The sequence below is a fragment of the Syngnathus acus genome, chromosome 20, assembly GCF_901709675.1.
Source record: "Syngnathus acus chromosome 20, fSynAcu1.2, whole genome shotgun sequence".
Classification (NCBI taxonomy): Eukaryota; Metazoa; Chordata; class Actinopteri; order Syngnathiformes; family Syngnathidae; genus Syngnathus; species Syngnathus acus.
In genome coordinates, this window is record NC_051104.1 from 4,292,248 (window position 1) to 4,310,722 (window position 18,475).

General features: G+C 41.4%; 1 protein-coding gene across 4 annotated transcripts in view; it reads left to right on the forward strand.

Annotated features, from left to right (window-relative positions):
* The window catches only part of LOC119139363 (partitioning defective 3 homolog), a 127,670-nt gene that overhangs the window by 100,867 nt on the left and 8,328 nt on the right, over positions 1 to 18,475 (forward strand). The gene's annotated exons all lie outside the window — the stretch shown is intronic.

An 18,475-nucleotide genomic window follows, 5' to 3' on the forward strand; every position in this document is an offset into this window, starting at 1 on the left:
AACCTGCTTTGCTGATCAACTTCTGGTAATCAGCAGCGGGTAGATAACCCAACAGCCGTTGCTATTCTGGAGGCTAGCAAGGTTTGACACCTTGACTTATTCTCTCTTTGAGACAGGTTATCAAAATAGAAGAAAAAAAAGTACAGTTTTAGTTTGGACTATAAGGATTATATCTGACAAATATGATTTGCATTCAGTGATCTTCCAAACCGTTGTGTCAGTCAAAATCAAAGTAGTCCATTAGGAGTCACTAACATTATGTACTTTGCCTGTTTGTTGACTTTGAGGTCACATTCGGCTTTTCACATGATGGATAACCCAATTTCATAAACTAATAACAGGTCCGCTCGGCTAGCGTAGAATCGTGGCTTTCATCTTGCAAACAGGCGATCCCTTACAGCTCTTGCCTGAAAGAGATCAGGTGAGGAAATTGATGGAGATGCGACACATGACTCCCACGCCATCTTTCTTACCTTTTTCTCATTTCTATCTTTAGTTATGCTCAGTGGGAACACACACACGCAGCTGCTGTATTGTAACGCATGACCCGAGTGTGTCACACATGACATTTCTCTTTAAATATGTGCTCTGATGTTTTAGGTCAACCGAGACAATGCGAGTTAATGCTTTCAAGTAGTTTTATCGTGGGAGTCATGGATGTTGCCTATTGCCAGTAAAATGCTTTTCAATATAATATCGCTAGCCTGTTTATCAGTCTGTAATATTTCTGTTGTGTCTCAGCAGCATGATGAGGAAGTTTAATTATATTGAAGTTAACTCATAAGTTAACTGACCTTTCTCAATGGGTGAGTGACCTTTAAAATTATTTACAATTAATGCTAATTGCTAATTCTTCAACGATAATAGATCCCCGATGATTTACAGTGTTGTCCAAAAGTCATTAGCATCCAGTGGTCCCTGATTCCGTATTGTGTCCCGAACACGATTTTCTGAACCGTATCTCTGGGGTGCAACTGTATCATGAAGTTCAAAGTTCATTCTAATTAATAGCTCAGCCAGTGTGTACTGGGCACGTAATTGAATTTCCCTCACCCACCGATTCGGTGGATCCGTATTTTTTTATGGAGATATTATAGAGGCGTGATTTTTTTTCTTTGTTTGCATGACAGTTTTATCCCAAACAACACAAGTGGAGTGTTTGCATATTTTGTTTCGGTTAGAGTTCACAGATGGAACCAATGAATTTCGATGACATTAATACCTTCGGGGAAAATTTGAAATCTAAACAAGTCAAAAGGTTGGGCTGCATGGATCGTGTTATTGTTCTCAGAATTTGAAAAGATGATCAAAAATACTTTTGTGAGATTAAAGAGGCTTGTGTCAATTAACAGCGACACAAAACATGAATAATGTGAATTGTGTGATTATAAAATAGCTTTTATGTTAAAATAACCATGTTATTAAATGTTGACATTAAGTTTTTGACATGTCACCAGAAAATAAACAAGATCATACATAAGGCTCCTCTATTTGTTTGCATTTTATAAAAGCCCTTTACAGGGCATTGATTTAGCTAAAGTGTCCTTCATGCAGAATTTCACAAGTGGTCTTCTTTGTTCAGTCACCTGAGCTAAACCTGTTTGTGCTCCCCGTGAGACCTAATAAAACCTCGTAGAGGCCAGCAGACATAGACAGAGTGCCTGTAAAAATGCTCTTAGCCGGTCACAACCCAGTAATGACAACACACAGACTTATTTGTCTGTTGTAATGGGACCATGATGTCATCACTGATCATCCTGGAGGCATAGGTCTTGAAATCTGGCTCGGTCTCAAAGAGAAGATGTTGTATTCAAGGAAACCGAGTATTTTGGTTACTGCATATTTTTGTTTCAAAACTGCAGGACATCCTAAAGAGTGCGCCTGTTAACCCTACCAAGAGGGGACCTCCCGTGTGACTGGCTATTCTTTTTTTCCCGTGATGGTCTGTAAATGTCATAGTGAGAAATGACACCCTAGAACCACTTGTCTTTACCGCAGTGATTAAATATAAAGTATAATCCTCATCCTGCAGTTATATGTCGGTCATTAAAGGCTCACTGTAAGGCCAACCCGTCTTTACGGCGGATAATGCTCATGTTTTAGCGATACTTGGTGACGTCAATTAAACTCTAGATTACTTTTACGACTTCATGAAGCAAATTGTTGCTGATCCATTTTGCGGCTGTGAAACTCGGTTATGAACCTTTAATTTCCTTGGTAGTTCATCTTTAATATTTTTGTGTCATAATATAGACTGCAACAGGCAGTTTTCAATTATACATGCTTTTAACAAAGAAGTTGACGGTGGAAGATAAAGCATTGAATCATCAAAACAAAGACAGGCAGCGAGGATGATTTATGACATGGTCAAGAGAGTGAAAGGCGGATACACTTGAAGGTACTATTGAATGGCTTTAGACTGTAAAATCCCACTGGCTGCATTTTCCCTAATAGTGTCTTGGACTATATCTGTCTGTCTTTATTTGAATGGATGTGGATGGAGGACGCAAAGGTGCTGGTGTGCTTTTGTGTGTGTGTGCAGGCTTGTCAAAAGAAAGACACACACAGTAATACACACATACTGTAAATACGTTGAACGTGGAGCCTCCAAAGCTGATTAGTCAGACTTGTGATTTCCAATTTCAAACCCGTGACACAAATCCCACACTTAATATTCATGCAGACGTGGTTGGGCCTCTTGCAGTTCTGTGTTGCCGCAGGGTTGTGCAGCTTGGGGGGGTCGTGTTGGAGCCACATGATCAACTAAGGATGATGTGTAATAATTCTTTATTTTTACTTATGGATGCTCTATTGGTTATGTCGTTGTTTGTTGGTTTTGAGGGTTGCCATTCTTTTTCCACACTGTACTTTATAAGCGGGATTACGGCCTTATCTCACAGGATTTTATTTTCGAGAGCGAGCGTAAGGGCCAGTTCACTGTTAGTGTGACGCTCTGTCTGTGTCCTCTAACCTTGTAATCATGTCGCTATGTTGTGGAGTCATCACAGCCCTGCAAGCCGAGAGAACAATGGGTGGATTGGTCAGGGAAAGATAGTGTTAAGAGAAAGTGATACGCAAAAGATTAATGGGCAATAAAGAGCAGTCGAGGTAGAGGAAGAAATATAAATTTTATGTCCTCACTATCATATCAGTGCAGTTGAAGTTACCTTTCACCTTAAACCTTTGGAAATCCCAAAATGATTTGTCTTTTTCATGAGCTCATGGCATTTTCACAATCTGTTACACCACCCCAAAAAAAATTCAACTGTTGTGATATGCGCAAGAAGAACAACACGGCAAGCTGAGACGATCATAAGGACAAGGAAAATCCCAAAGGAAGAGCACACGGCAAGTCGGCTAGACCTCCACCTCCCAGCGGCTGAGAAGAATTGCAATGAAAAACACTTCACTCCTATGCCTTCCTGTTTAGTCCGCAGCTGTACAACTCCCATGCCATCATTCATCCCTGCCTCGGTGGAGCTGTGTGAGGTGTTTCCAGCCTCCGCCAACGCTCCATAACTCAAGGCTTCCTCTCCAAAGAGACGCTCCTCAAACAGCACCTTTTCCCCATCTCCTCCCAAGCACTCTCATCACTCCCATCAGTCTATCTTTAAAACAACCAGCGGAGACATAAGAATCAACAGCCTGCGACCATCAACGTAACTCCGCATAGCCGCTTGCCTCATCCCCAAAGGGCCTAAGGGGGAAATGTGGCAGGCATGTGGCTGATCTTGCTCCTCTGGGAGACTTTAGGAAAAATTGCAGCTATAGAGTCGAGAGGGGCTATAATTCACCAGGCTGACTCCATGATGCTGTGACATGGTTATTAGCTATATAAACTAGAGCTGTCACCGAGCCATTATTGCTCACGTTCGTGCGGAACCATCTTTTTATTTACTCATTTTCGTCCGAGTCAACTGTTGGTTGTGTCATTGAAGTAGACATTACCTCTTACCTCGAAATGAAGCATAAACTCTAGGCCGTATCACATAAAGTAAAATCCATCTCTTGTAAAGTCTAAATCAGTGCTTTACTGTTTTTTTTACACGCCCCTAGGAAGAATAAAATATTTCCGCCCAACTCTCCTCCATGGCTATAAATAGTAATTTCCTAAAATATATATGAGGGTGACTCAGTGCTTATTGTCTTTGATACTAACAATCATAAAGCGAAATACAGTTTATATCAGCACACTCATGCATCAGTGCCCAGGCCAATATTGAATTACCCCGCCAGACTATTTTGCGCTTTGAACCTTCGGTCCGTCACTTAATTACCTTTCCCGGGCCTGATACTCCTCTTCATCTTCACCTCATCTTCTCTGTCTCACGCCATCTCACTTCCTCCCTCCTACGCTTTTTAGCACCCTCTTTGACATGCACGTACACACTCGCATGTGGGCGCCCTGAGGAGTTGCTGTCAATCACCCATCAGGCGCCCAGGTCAATTTGCCAGGCTGCCAAATGTGTTGTATCAGTGTGCTCCTCTGTGTCAAGAGCTCTCATTATAGGCCAAAGGCTAAACCAAGGAAGAGAATGAGTCTCTCGTCCATTATTTCCAGTCCTCCATGACCTCCTAACCTCTGCTTTCTTTGACTAAATATCACCTTCCCAACCCCCATACCTGGGCCGTGGTACTTTGAACCCATCCAAACTGGCATCGCCTCTCTTTCCCTTCTGGCTTCGGGCAATTTGCTCTGGGACTGCATGTGGAGCCACTCATGCTTTCTTTTTGTGTGACGGTGACGATAAGATAATTAATAGTGCTGGAAATGTTGCAGCTTTTGCTCAGGAAGACAAACTGTGCCAGGTCTAACGATCATTTTTGTGAGATTTTCATCTTTAGTCTAAATCATTTTTGTGATATATGCATGGCTACAATTCAGCACGTTCGGCATGTTATATTCGGCAAGCTACCCTAGCGGGGAAAAAAATCACTTCACCACCGATCACTAATGCACAAATTAATTTACCAGCGTGGCAGCATCTGCTTGATGAATCGCTCGTAATTAGCCCGTAGGTGTAACTGAGGTGTCCTTGCTTATCTACCTTCTCGTTTGCCAAACCGGCTGATTCAAGTCGGATTACTTTTCTGCACACGACACTATTAAACACCTTTTTACTGCTCTGATAAAACTCCGGGCCATTTGACCAGCCAACAATTTGATTTAAATATTCTCCAGTGTTACTTTTAATGGTTTATTCTAGAATATTCTTTATTTTATTCATCTTTGCCGCCATCCCAGCACATGCCGATGTCAAGCTAGGAGGAGAACAAAACAGGAAGTGTGGAAGGAGAGACTCAAAGACAAGAGAGCATTCTCAAAGTGATTATTGCGCATCCTAATCCTTCCTCCCTAACCTCGTGTTGAGAGAGGAGATAACCTGGTAGACAAGAGCAACTACCAGGCCTTGCCATGTTAGACCTGTAAGTGTCCTTTAAGTGTGGTCAGGTTGAGTGACTGCTGCTGGCTTGGAAGAAAGGGTCGAGCAGTAAGAGGGATAACAAGAGCCAGTAAGAGGATGTGAGGGGACTTTGTCTTTGTTTTTGCAGTGGCTAAACAGGGATTAGTGCTTTGCTGACATATTCTGTCAGTTGCCACACTGTGAAGTCTGCTCAAAGGCCAAATGAAAGTGACTCTAGTGAAAATGACCATCCCCGGATGGAGTGACTCACGGACTGATCCAGGCCTGCGAGTCTCTGTTGATCCCCATAGCTCCAGAACACATTGCAACTTAGTGCATGTTTTTGATTGGCTGACACGATGGAAAGTCTGTCAATGTTTTTTAACTGTTGAATTACTTTTGGCGGTTTGTTTTCATGCTTGACGAAAAGTAGAAAGAACATCTCGGGGAAATGTCTGAAGTGGAAAAAGCGCAAAGAGAAAGAAACCGGTAGTGACAACAAGATCACAGGCATTTTCATTCTCACAAGAAGCCTGTGATTTATCTCTCTTGGAGTGGAAGGAAGGTGATGTGGCGATAAAATCCCAACCGAGCAAGAAAAGACATGACATCACCTTGAATGCTCCTTTCCTGACGGACACTTTAGAGGTTGTTTGTTTTACTTGTTCATTAGAAATACACTTTGGTCCATGCCCCGCCCGGGAAGACAGACGAGTTTATTGTGATAAAGCCGTCTTTTGGCACTCCTGCCTGCCACCATGAGGTGCCAAACATCTCTTTTTGATGAAGGCACACTTTGTTTGGGAGTGGGCGGAGAAGCCAGAGATTGGGGTGGCCTTATTTTGTTGGCAGGGCAGCGCTACCTCCTTTTACCTAATGTTATTAAGCCTGAGCAAGCAGAAAAACAATCAGATGTAGTGACCCTACAAAATATAATCACCAAATTAGACAAGATTCTTTGTTCTTCCATTTAGAAGCCATGAATATTCTGTTCCAATGAAAATTTGAGTCTTGAAGTATGGAGGGGGGCGGTCAGGGTACCTAAAGAAAAGCTACTGGGAGAATATGCAGACTTCAAACAACTGTGATACAAACCTGTAGATCTGAACTATGAGGCAAAAATGGCAACCACGACCACACCATGCTGGAAATAACATCCATGAATATTTATTGACTTTGCTCACTTCTATGAGAATAGCATTAGTCAATGTGTTTGTGTAGCAAAAAGTAACTTCTTTACTCCATGGCATCTATATATGAAGAAAGAAGTTCTGCTAGCCTGGCGCTCCGGAGCGTCTGGCTTGGTTTGATCTCAAGTGACAAGTGAGGGCTTTGCAGACAGGGGGAAGAATAGCAAGCTTGGCGTACGAATAAGGTGGCTTTGATAGTTGAAATTAATGAGGCTGGATATGTTTGGCACCGCTCATTATGCCTACATATAGACCACAAACCCTGAGGGCCCCAACTCTGCTTTCTCCTCTTTGTGTCATGATCTCTCCGTTCCTGATTTTGAGCCTCCTCTCACACTTTTTTGCCCTCTTTCTTTTTTCCTACTTCCTGCTCTCTCTCCCCCGCATCAACTTAAACACCCTTCCCGTCTTTCAAATGCTGTGTCTGCGATGTGCAAGCGCGAGATAATATAATCGGCCGTGTGCACGGTGAGAACAATAAGTGTCATGTCGGGCTGACAAAAAGCAGACACTTCTTCAAAGGCACCTTAACATTCCACTTCTGCCCCAAATGAATGTGGCTGAACGAAGAAGCAGGGGTGGAGCTGCTCAAGTGTTTCCTCTCGCTAAACCTTGCTGCTGTTTTATTTCGGATAAATGTGTGTTTTATGAGCAAGAATCAGTTCATCAATGTGCCAAATCAGTGGGGCTAAGTAAAAATAACCAGTTCCAAAGTACATACTATAAACATGTTTGTATGTCTATGATTGTGCGCCTGTTTGTGTTAAGGGGTTGATGGTCCCAAGGTTGGCTCCTGAGATAAGGCGGACATCTGTTAGACCGTCTTTATCTCTGGCAGAGCTCCCGACACACAGTAGTGGTAGGAAGCCCCATCTAATCAGAACAGGCCCGGTCTTGTTTAGCACGGCTGCCAGTTCAGGGAGCCTTCCACCCCGGGTTCTGCCCCCGAGAAGTACACAAAATGGCTGCAAGACGGCTCAATTCTCCAGCTTCCACCGAGCACAATAAAAGCTCCATTAAGGTTCGGAATGATGAAGTTAGCTCGAAAGAAGCGTTTTTTTTTTTACCTACTTAGTGTCTTACCTTCTCGGCCCGCAATCAAGCTGCCGCTACCGTTTTGGCCTAAGCATCCTTGTATGGCAGCTCTATAGCCCTTTTGCTGTTTGCTATGTTTCCCAATCTATTTCTCCCAGTGCTGACCGTGTCAACTGCAGCCTACTTTCACGTCACACATAATACCCGTCGAGCTCCTTGACACAAATTGGCTGATATTGACTGCAAGGAGTCTCACAGTGTATCAAGATTGATTTCGTTTTTCTTCCTTGTTTTTCTATCAGACGTTTTTTTGGCTCGGGTTTTAATGCATGTGTGTGTGCGTGTTTTCAGGGTAACAAGCAGCGACACTAGCCTTCAGTGCTGTATGAAACTAGTCCTTTGGAGGTTTAATGGATCTTGGTAGGTCTTGTCGCTGTGTGTCTTGGTGTGTTTGCCCCTGTAGATCATTTGAGCAGAGGGTTTATTCAGCTGTGGATGTCTTGAATAGCTTCAGCCAATGGGCTGTTGCTTTCAAAAAGTCGATTTCTCTCATGGAAAAATGCCCTTTTCATACGACATCATATAGAGAAGATGAAAGTTACGATTCCCAACAACCACACGAAATAAAACACTCAGCAGCCATTTTAATTGTTTTATATTCCTCACCAATTATTCCTCAACAGCCTTCACGCAGGCTTCATTTTCATTTTAATGACTGTCTGAAAAAACATTAGCACCTGGAGATAGCATCTTTCCCTTGCTTTGATTTTTAAGTTAACGGTTGTTATTGTTCCTCTCATCTCTGTAATGAAAATGTTTTTCAAGTGAAGCCGCTCTTGTTAAAAAGATGTTAATTTATATTTCAGAAGGGCAAATCAGGAATGAAATGTCATAAACCAGATCACTGCTCGAGATAATTTTCTAAACTTAATTATTGGCCCGGACTAAGACTTCTTTCAGTTCATATTAGATCCCAGAAAAGGATGATAACCAGATCAACCAGGAGAATGACTCCCACCTGCTGCATATCTTCTCCAAACAAGCTGACATATGGCTTTTTCCAAAACGTGAGCTGCCAAGTCGTATTTCCTTCATTGCAAAAGTCAAAAGTCACACAGCAAACCCCCTCTAATGGCTTAATTAATGCAATTTTCTCGTTTCTTTTCCAAAATCCTTTCCGTGTCACTTCTCACAGAGGGGGACCTTTGACTGGCCCCAATCCTATCACCACCTTTAAGACTCAACATGTGTCACTTTCACTGCTGTGTTGTTTCCACAACCTCTTTAGATGAATGTCAATTCAAAGGAGTGCGTATGTCAGGAGAAATTATGGAATCATGTGATCATTTGGAGAAAAGCCAGAAGTTGTCTTGTTTGCGCGAACCCACTTTTTTTTTTCCTTGTGGTTTTGCAAAAACCTTCTCCGCAATAACGTTGTACAATTGATGTGGCTTGCTGCTCACAGAATTAGAACGAAATCAAGACTTTCACAAGAATAACCATGAAGAAGTACATGCAGTGGTTACGTTTGGCTGCTCATAATCATTTGAGCAAAAATCTGAAATTTATTATAAAATATTCCCACGGAAACCGTAGCAGAGCATGTTTGCTTTAATGTACTTAAGTACAAGCTGTTGCATTTACCTCCTCCATGACGTTTCTATGGGAACGCTCTTCTTGTTTTTCTAACAAGGTATTTTTGTCCGCTGTGTGAAATGTTCTCAGCATATTGCGACATGTTTGGAGAGTCAAAGGGAAAAGAAACATTATGTCCCCAGGATTAGAGCGAGATGTTGTGTGATCATGGTTTTAGCAATTAATACTTCAAATCATAACATATTACAACGATATTGGTGAAAGCGTGTATATAAAAGTATCACTGCGCCAAACAATTTCCACTTGTTCGCACACGCAAGTCTAATACGCCGTGACATCAAATTGCCCGAATGTGTATTCTCACACACCTTAAGAAGTTGGCTCATGTTCTTTCCCAGTCCAGAGTGGCTTCATAGCTGTTATTTAATGGTCATTTTGTTGTCAGCTATAACATCTTCGCCCATGACGTTCCCCATGGGTAAGATAGCACACTTTTAGCTCCACAAAACCAAGGACAAGCCTTGAATTTCTGCTACAATTTGAGCTATCAAATCATGATGGTCGGTGTAAGATTGCTTTTCCTTTTTTCGTTGGTTCATATTACTTGGGCCTGTACACTTGGATTTATCTCTTGAGAGAGCCCACTTATGCACCCTTTGCCTCCTTTTTTTTTTTTTTAACAATGTTAACCGGGTATTGAAATTGAGCTGTAAGTTTTTCAGTACCATGAGGTCATTTTATTTCCCCTCTGTAAATTAAATTGAATTAAATTTATTTATTTTTTATTATTATTATTATTATTTATTATTATTCTCTTGTCCTTGTTGCTAATGATCGTCTTTGACATAAAAATGGCCACCGTGCCGTTTTACCACATTCTGCTTCCATTGATTCCCCCTGCCTATTTTCTCACTGTAATGGATGGCGTTGTCCCTCCCTCTCCGCTGTTATTACAAATAATTGCGAATCAATATGCACTTAAGGCCCCCGCATCGGAATAATATTTTAACACATAATTTATTTTCATCGATGTTGAGTAGTCCCGCCCTTTTACAGGAGTCAGCAGTGACCACAAGGCTTGCCATCCCAGTCGATCAATTGATGCAATGAGCTAAATATTGTAATCTGATTTTTTGGGTTAAAATTGCATTTTTTATTTTTCCAAGGCAGTATTTTTGTACTTGATCTTGCTAGGTTGTATGTTTGTGAGTGCATGTGTGTTTTTCCCACGAGATGCCAAGCAGAGGGTCATTATAAAAGTACAAACATGTCCCCAGAGCCTTTTGAGTTTTGTGGTAATAATTTTGCTTAAAATTTGGATTTTCCATAATACCCTCATTGTCGCTGACGTAGCTGAGGTCAAAGGTTAAATCAGTCCATGTTCCGTATCACCTCTCAACCCGGTCTAATGTCAAAGCAAGATCACTTATAGATTTGAAAGGATATCCGTTGCAAGATGCCCAAGGCAATGTGGGTCAAAGGTCACCTGTGTACATGTGTTTTGTCAGCACTATTTGTCAATGGCAATTTTCATCAATTAGAGATCAGCTCACTCTCAGGAGTGCACCATGTATTTTTTTTTCTTCCAGATTTACATTCCGATTGCTAGCACAGATTGATTGACACAATCATATATGGTGTTCTTCCAAAGCAAATCTGTCCAACCCGGCTTTTAAGGATCTTTGTGAACTGGAACAGATCATGTTGTTCCCCTTCAAGTTCCCCCTTTGGAATTGTTTGAGATCACGTGAAGATTTATGGGGAAATACTGTGTTTTTTGTCACCCTGATTGATTTATCTAATTTATTCAAAAGTGTGTCTCGATTCATATTGTGGATAAAATCTAAATATATTTAGGTCGAATGGAGAAATGTTGACAAGGTTATGAGCTGTAACAGATTTATCTCATGACTTGTGTCTCTAATGTTTTATAGTTTATTTTGCTGGAAGCTAGTTCATGTTTCACAGTTTCAAATGTGAACAATAATTGAGTTTTTAGTTTTCGGTGGTTTTAAATCTTACGAAGGAAGCCTGTCGTGACCAGAAAATCCATTTGCACCGCCGACTCCTTGTCCGCATGCTGTTGAACTCCGCAGGGTGGCACTTCCTTTATCTGTCTCTTTTTATTTCTACCTTTTTTATTCACACCATTTGCATGATGCACCTTCCAGCAGCGGCTTTGTTCCTCCACGAAAGGGGGGCAGATTGCTCGGACCTAATCCTCAACCCCACTCTAATCAAACCCGCCGCTCCCTGCTTTGCATTTGAACATTGGCTATGTGATGGAGGAAAGAAAGGCCAGATAGAAGCATTTAAATATAAGTGCCGGCAGGCTAATCTCTTCAAATCCAACCGACAATGTTCAGTCACTTTGCTTCATGGCATGTTGTTTTCTCAAAGTCATTCTTTTCCAAACTGCTCAAACTTAAATTGATTTTTTTTCAAAAAGTGACAGTTAACACCAACCTCAGCACCAGAATTGCTTCAGTTAGAGGCTGTCGATATGTTTTCTTGACAAAATGGAGGACAGGACAGTCTGAGACTTTTTTTTCGTACTTTTTCTCCAATCGTGACTTTTAAATCATTATATTTATCTCACTGTTACCATAACAAGATCCAAAGACGATAAGTGGGATTATTTCTTTGGGCATAGATATGATGCGACAACACACCCTTTTTTTTCCCATTCTATGCTCCTTGAGCTCCGAAGCAATGCGACACAATAAAAATACAGTTTTCCAAAATGATCAGAGCACCCCAAAGCTCGTGTGACATTAAGTCTGGATAAAAATCTTTGGGGTGGAATCAGCTACATTCCCAGCAGTCTCAGCATTACACCATTGGGAGGAAAAGCAATAAAAGTACAGAGATAAGATGATCTGATGAGGGAGACATTTCTGGCACAAATGATGCTGCTGTATTACTTTTCTTTTTTTTAATGCTCGCAACAACTTTTTGTGTGACGACTTTGTTATAAGGCTGCAGAGGCTGATTTTACACCATTTAAAATGTATGTGCATCTAAAGAATTGTTTAGTAAATGTTTTTCCTATATTTTTCGGCATTGAGGAAATACATACATAATTTTGTTTTTTAGAAATATAACACAACAATGTAGAGCCTCTATTACAGTAATGTCATTTTGACAGCATGAGACTAACTGCTTAGTGGTCTGCTTTTGTGTTGGACCTCCCTTCACAGTATACGCCCCGAGTAATTCAGTGGACCCCCCACCCCACCCTCACCCTGGAGACAGAGTTGGCCCGGGTAATTGGGATAATAATTATTGCTGCATTTACTGCCAGCTGGGTGCCTGAGAAGGTCAGGGAACGGCATGAGGACAGCCTTATCTCCATGTTCTTGCTGGCTACCATATGACAAGTGACAATAGGAGCAAGCTTTGGCCGTGAACAGAGCAGCATGGCACGGGCCCACCTTCCGTAGACAAAACACAACAAGCACACTGCGAGCATCAAAAGTGCCACATTGGCTTACTGGCAGAGTGAATGGATGCACTGCAGCTCGTCAGAGTGCTCTGGCAATAAAAGCCAAATGGAGATGGAAGGGAGAAAGGAACAAAAGCGGTGGAGCAAATGGAAAACTGCTATTGAAATTAAAGGGGGGGGGGGGGTAATCATGAAAAAGGGCCCCTTTCCACACTTAGAAGTTAAAATCATGAACTTTAAATCCTTGTGCAGTCTGAATGACATCAATAACAAAAGCATTTGTAATTTATGAAGAGGACTTTGACCTCACTATTCAAATTCTACTTTTATGCCTGGTAAAGGCTCAATGAAAAGATAGCAGTGAGAAGTTGAAAGTCCACTTTTCTTTTCCAGCCATTCCGTCGCTCTCATTCAACTGCCCCCTCCGACCTCACCCCTGGGTTACCATGGCACCGAACCCTGATGTCGCAAAGCTCCCTTTTCTTCATAAATCAGATTTTTACTACGCTTTTCAAGTGTATCTTGTGACAACTCTATTTTATTCCATTAACTTGGAGCGCTTTCAGTGGCCCATGTCTCAGGAAAAGAATGCAACAGTTTCCGCTTGCGTCTTTTTATGCACAGGCGTGAGAACAAGCTTCTGGGAAAGAAAAAAAAAAACATAGTGGGAGTCTCTTGCATGTATCTCGCCATCCTGCTTTTATCTAACTTAAAAGATCTCTGGTATCAATCTTTTTTTATGACAACACGTTAGCAAAACTCCAAATGTGAATCAGCTACTTTCTCCCTCTGCTTGCACTTTTTACATGTAGCTTAATTAGATTAAAAGGAAACTTGGCAACATTCATAGTGATGTTTCTTACGGTTTCAAGTCTCCATCCAGCCTGACAATAATCAGAGCTGGGCCACCAAGACGATAGATAACATGGGTGACAGGCATTGCAATAAAAACCTTATATTGACATACACAGCGCACCATCTCGTCTTAATGGACCTTTCCCAAATTGTTCCCACAAAGTTGGCAGCAAAGTGCTACAGCTAAAAACCTGTGTCCACAAGTACGAGGGACTCCGACTGTCATGACAGTAATGATGACCACATTTTTTTGTTCCTCTGCGGGCCTTTTCATCCAAGGAGATGAGCACGGGTCCATACTTCATTATGGAAGAATTTCCTCTTGAAAGGGCAAAGATATAGCATGTGGCAAGGTCTCATTACGACCATCACTTGCACATAATCTTTGCCCACTTACATCCAGGACAAAAGAAGCTTACTTGTCTGGTCCGGGCCCGTTTCACGTTGGTATTCAAGTCCAACTCAGGAAATGAATCATAAATTGCCTGTAAAGAAATTGCCATCTCAAGCCATTAGCATTTGACTTTGCAAAGACCGCCATTACTGATATAACCAATGGAGAGGGTTTGACTGGGTGAAGAAATTGCCAATTTATGTTCCACAAGCTTGAAAAGCTCCCTTTTATGAAATGTTGTAATGGCTTAGAGAAAATGCTGATTTATGCAAAGGAAAATATAACCTGCCATGGATAAAATGACCAGATTTGACTTGGGAACACTAAAGTGAAGAAAAACATCAAAAGGGTGGGCCACACACATTCAAGCAAAATCATGTCCCCATATTTAAGCTCTTAAAAAAAAAAAATGACGTTAATCGACCGTTTTTGTTGGATGTTAAAAAATATTTGCTGACTTTTGGTCATGTGATGTGTTCTGTTGTATTGTTATTATAGGTTCTGTAAAAAGCACTTTGTTACAGTGACAGCTGTTGTGAAAGTGCAATTTCAAAATAATTTGTATTGTATTGTATGCACCAAAATTAATCTGTCATTTCTGTATTTTTTTTCTCATCTCTCTCCAGCACAAAATGTCAAGCCCGATTTTATCCTACCAAATTTAAGGTGGCTTTGCTACTCGGCATGGGTGTCATACCACATTTCGGGGAATTAACACTGTGTGAGCGTCCGCCAATTGGCAACTCCTATTTACTGCTACCAGCTGTGTTTTCTTCTCTTAACACATCTACTTTCTTTCTTTTCTGCCCTCCTCACATTAATCTTTCCAAGATCACAGAGTATGGCATGAGTTAAGATTTGTCATATTGTGCAAACAGGCCTTGGAAGCCTGATGAAGCTGTTCTTCGAGAATATTTCAGTTTTAATGGGACTGTGACGGATGATGCCATCATAGAGCTGTTTCTATTTGGTCTTTTGGTTTTGGAGATCTGATTCTGGTCTTTTGTCATCAATGCCCCTCATCTCATTTCAATTAAAGAGCATACTCAACCCCTGGTGCCACCTAACAAGGCTTGAAAGATTGTCACAGACATTACAAGGCACATTACGGTGTCTGGCTGAGTGCTTTGCTGTGTCTCATTTAAAATGGGACACCTTATTGGGTTTTTGCCCGCATGGTCTTGCCAAAGAGGGACCATGCCATGAAATGAACTGGAGCTTTTTTTTTTTACGGGGACAGCGAGCTGAAGCTAATTACTGAGCAGCTCATGTGACACTTCAGTTTCAAATGTGATGGAAAAACACGTAGAAGACACAAACGATGGAAAATCATCTGACCACACACACACACACACACACACTGGTCACTTGCGTAACATTAAAACATGACATCGATCAAGACGTGCAGCGATATTGACTGACGCTGCTCCTTATTAGCATTTTGGTCACAAGGGAATTGATGACCAGCAGTCTTGATCATTTAAATCCTATTTGTGTGTGTTTGCTGGAATTAGTTGCACAAACAGGAAGATATTAAAGCTTGAACCGATGTCTCCGAGGCTTCTGATTGATTGATGCCTCATAGAAGATGATGAATGCATATTTACCTCGAAAGCGCTGCGATTCCGGGGCCCTCTGTGGCCTCAGCAGTTGGGCTTCATTAAAGCAGAGCGCCACCATGGCCATAGATCATCGCAGTGACAGGGCAACATTATGTCTGGTGGGGTTGATAATGATGTCATGAATGTGAGGGTCAAGGGTTGAAGGGCCATTAACATACGTTAAACTCCTCGATACCGATGGGAGATAGCGTAATGGAGGTATTTATATACCTGGTGACATTGTGAGCTGTTAAAAATGCAGAAAAGTACATACGGGATGATATTGAAAGTCATAAATTAGAATGAGCAGGACGATGATGATGGATGGGAGTGAAACCGCTTCAAGCGACCGTCGGAAAGTCTTTTGAAGTTCCATTTATTCAATTGCCCTCTTCCTGTTTTAGTGTCCCCATCTGTCAGCATCTGCCAACCTCTTGAACCTTCCATTGATTATTACACAACATTGGTAGGCTATTTTGAAAATGATGCCGCCAGCCATATTTTCCCCCCTTCTGCTCATATGTCTAGGTTGCCATTATTTAAGGTCAGGAACTTTAACCTCTGGCCTCCTTCCTCTTTCCTAATTTTGTTTTTTACATGAAGGCTCCAAGACTTAATCCAGTAATGGAGGAGACAAAATAGCCCACCAATTGGTGTTGGGGCAGGCTACCCCTCCTCTCCAGCTTCCCAACTCTATACCGCTATTCACTCTGTAGAAGGAGCACCCGCGCCCCCCACCCTCTTCCAGTCTCCGACACAAAAGCCGGGGACCAGCTGTGCCGGGAGCACGGAAACCATTTTACTCCATCTTTTTAATTCTGCTTTATTACCATCAATATTTCTATGGTTTAAAGTGGCCCTGACCCTTGCTGTGCTCTGACAAGAATCCCCCTGTGCCTCTTTCTTTAATTATATATCGAAGGAACGGTGGCAGTGTGTGTGTATTGGACTCCAAATACAAATGATTCTGCATTGACTCAAGGCTCACCTGCAGAGTGTGAGTCAGTGACATTTAGAAAGGGATCAATCGTTCTGCATTTACTAATGTATGGAGTTGAGTAAATGAGATACTTTGCAGTTGGAGACATTTAAGATGGAACCTCTGAGACCTTTGTGCCCTTATAATAGACGAGATACCTGCTTGTTAGCCTCTAAAGGCTGCTTTCTGTAACATATTCAGGTTTTGTCTACATGGCAACAACCTGGAAAGAATAGCAAACTTCATTTGTATGACACTGTAGTGTTAATTAATAAAGAGCTTCTCCCCCTTCAAAAAATGTATTGCAGATCAAATCGTTTGTCCGCCATCACGGGAGGTCTCAGGGGCTGTCCATCAACCCTAACAAAGAACTTTTATCTTTCTGCCTTTGAATTAAATGTTAGTCTACGATACGATGAAATAAAGATGAGCTAAACCTTAGATTTGATTGCAAGATTGCCACAGGGCCCAATTTAACAAGTCCATCCCATCTTCTGCCGCAACTGAGGACAAAGTGAAAAAATATAATGCTAAACATTTTCAATCAGATAACATTGGGTTGGAAATAAAGTTGGAAATGGGATCAAAACTTTCTTTTTCGGTTATTCTGATTAGTCTGGCCTAAACTCTGCTCATGTGACTAATATTGGATTAGCCTTTTATTAGCTAGTGTGTGTTTATGGGTCACACTGGGACTCAGTGCATAACAGAAGCGACTACTGGAGCTGTTTGCATCCTTGCTTTAAGCCCCCGTGGTGTCTGAGACATCTGCCAAATCCTCCTGGATCAAAGGATGACTATTACACTGATGGGCATCCATAGTTCAGCAGCAGCCCCCCTACCCACCCCCAAAAAAGCTTTAGACGGCTCATGACCTCTGTCAACAGTTCAGGTTAAAAAACACAGGTGGGATAGCATGGGGACATATGTAAATACACGGAACCACAGCACCTTATCACAAAGCTAGATTCGGCAACAAATACATTTCACAACTTTTTTTTTTTTCTTTTCTTTTCAAGCTTTGATATTGTGATTTTAATCTTTTGTTTGTTATTTATGAAAAAGGTGTCAGGCAGTGGAACAAGGCCAGTGAGCCTTTTGGATCACACTGTGAAAATATGCATGTATGCATGAGTCATTTTATACATGTGACCTTTTGTCTTATGCAAAAACAAATGATTTGGATTCAACTAATGCAGGGCTCATTCATATTTCCTTTCACCCATAACATCTGCTGATGCAAAAAAACAATTCCAGATGTATTCAGAGGAGAGGGAATTTTACAGCTGATGCATGCGTAGCAGAGCTGATTAATTTCCCAAAACACATTTATATATTTTTTTTGGTGGGGGGGTACAATTATTTTTTCTGTACGAACCTTTCTGTGTAAGTGACCTTTCTCTGCACCCAATTCTGCAGTTTTATGTCCAATCATGGTTGGACATTTGACATTTTATTGATTCAAAATCTATAAAATACAGTGCATTCTATTGAGATAAAGGATTTTTTTTTTTTTAAATGTAATGGAAATTATCTTACGAACATATTAAAGTACAAAAATGATGTAGGAAGATATTAGTGGATGAAGCCCATTGATTTTCTAATGAGCAGCTTTTCACATAACCAGAAGCATTAGCTTCCTCTCACTCTAGTGAACCACTTAATTGCAACAACTATAAAAAGTGTATGCTTTTTGCATGAAGCATAGAAAGCAAATGGAGTATAACTAACACAATTGATTTTAGTAAGACGTGAAAAAACGGGGCAGATTTCTGCAGCGTCGGTGTACTTTTAGTGACACTTTGTATGTGTTTATTCTAATCTGCATGTGTCATCGGGGTCGTCAGTGTCCAAATAAACACTCACTTCCATCATTGACGTACCTGCTTTAGAAGACCTGTACAATAACAATACTGCAGGTCCTCAATTTACATTTCTGCGTTTTATCTCCCCGCTGATGTGAACCTTTGTTCGC